Genomic DNA, 2,220 nt, shown 5'->3' with positions numbered 1-2,220 from the left:
GTCTGATAGCTTCTGAAAAATACAGCTTTGTATGCTTTTTTCATGCACACTATAAAGCTCAATGAAATCTTAAGATGAGAGCAAGGTTTTGAAGGGGTTGTTATTAACAGCTGTAGTACTTTGATATGCATTGCCATTGCAAACAAGAGCTTGCTTGCTGTAAGATCAGTTGGAGGAATAAATTTATTTTGATTTTAAGACAGGGAAAATGAAAACTATTAAAATCCACTTGAGGTTCTTATTTCAATGCTCTTTGTAAAAGAAAATACCGACAATAGATGGCACTGTGGTTCTGTGACCCGGGGTTATTTCTGTCTCTAGCGGTGCCACGATGTTTGCGCTGCTCTGGCGGTGGGGCTGACCCGAGCTGGACACCCCATGCCCACCAAACTCCCACTGCTCTCCTCAGCCACTCAGGGCAGAGGAAACACAAGGAAAACTTCATGGATCGAGATAAGGGGAGGAAGAAGTCACTCATCAATTACTGTCATGAGCAAAACAGACTTGACATAGGGAAATTAGTTTAATTTATTGTCAATAAAATCGGAGTAGTCTAATGAGATATAAAAGCTAAATCTTAAAACAGCTTCACCCCTCCACCCTCTCCCTTCCTCCTGGGCTGAACTTCACTCCTGATTTTCTCTACCTCTTCCCCCAGAGTGGCACAGAGGGATGGGGAATGGGAACTGTGTTCAGCCGGTAGACTTTTTTTCTGCTGTTCCTCCTCAGGGAGAATGAGGTCTCTCCCTCTGAAGACAGTCCTTCATGAACTTCTCCAACACGCATCCTTCCCTCTGCAGTTCTTCATGATCTGACATTGTGGGTCACAAGTCCTGCCAGCAAACCTGCTCCAGAGGGGCTCCTCTCTCCACTGACTGCCCACAGATGCTGCCAGGAGCCCCCTCAGGACGGGCTTCCCATGGGGTCACAGCCTCCTTTGGCAGGCACCTGCTCCAGCGTGGAGTTCTCCCTGGGCTGCAGGGGGATCCAGGCTGCCCTATGGACCCCTCTGGGATGCAGGGGGATCCAGGCAGCCCTATGGACCCCTCTGGGATGCAGGGGGATCCAGGCTGCCCTATGGACCCCTCTGGGATGCAGGGGGATCCAGGCTGCCCTATGGACCTCCCTGGGTTTCAGAGGCATACAGTCTCCCTTACAGACCTCCCTGGGCTGCAGGGGGGTACAGTCTCCTTTACAGACCTCCCTGGGCTGCAGGGGGATCCAGGCTGCCCTATGGACCTCCCTGGGTTTCAGAGGCATACAGTCTCCCTTACAGACCTCCCTGGGCTGCAGGGGGGTACAGTCTCCCTTACAGACCTCCCTGGGCTGCAGGGGGGTACAGGCTCCCTTACAGACCTCCCTGGGCTGCAGGGGGGTACAGTCTCCCTTACAGACCTCCCTGGGCTGCAGGGGATGCAGGCTGCCCTATGGATCCCTCTGGGATGCAGGGGGATGCAGACTGCCCTATGGACCTCCCTGTGCTGCAGGGGGATCCAGGCTGCCCTATGGACCTCCCTGGGTTTCAGAGGCATACAGTCTCCCTTACAGACCTCCCTGGGCTGCAGGGGGGTACAGGCTCCCTTACAGACCTCTCTGTGCTGCAGGGGGATGCAGGCTGCCCTATGGACTTCCCTGGGATGCAGGGGAATACAGGCTTCCTTATGGACCTCCCTGGGCTGCAGGGGCTCAGCTGCCTCCCCATGCTCTGCACCAGGGGCTGCAGGGGAATCTCTGCTCCTGTGCCTGGAGCACCTCCTGCCTCTCCTTCTCCACTGACCTCGGTGTCTGCAGAGTTGCTCCTCACATATTCCCACTCCTCTCTCTGGCTGCAATGGTGCAGCTTTTCTTCACTTCTTAAATCTATTATCCCATGGCACCACCATGGTGGCTACTAGGCTTGGCCTTGGCCAGAGATTCATCCATCCTGGAGATGGCTGGCATTGGATGTCAGATATGGGCAGAACTTCTGGAAGCATCTCACAGGCCCCACTCCTGTAACTTCCTCACTTGTGAAACCTTACCATGCTAACAAATACACCTTATTAATTTTAACCTTATAGTTCTATTTCTTAGGGAAATTAATTTAGTTGGCTTTCTACTATTGCAAATACACAGTTTCTGAGACTGAAAATTACTAAGCTGTGTACTTACCCAAAGAGTACCTCTTCAGTAGAAGGATGGTTGTCCTTAGAAAAAGCAAATGATTACAATGGCTAATTT

Source organism: Melospiza melodia, chromosome 2 (assembly GCF_035770615.1).
Source record: "Melospiza melodia melodia isolate bMelMel2 chromosome 2, bMelMel2.pri, whole genome shotgun sequence".
NCBI lineage: Eukaryota > Metazoa > Chordata > Aves > Passeriformes > Passerellidae > Melospiza > Melospiza melodia.
Note: the sequence above shows the minus strand (reverse complement) of the source record.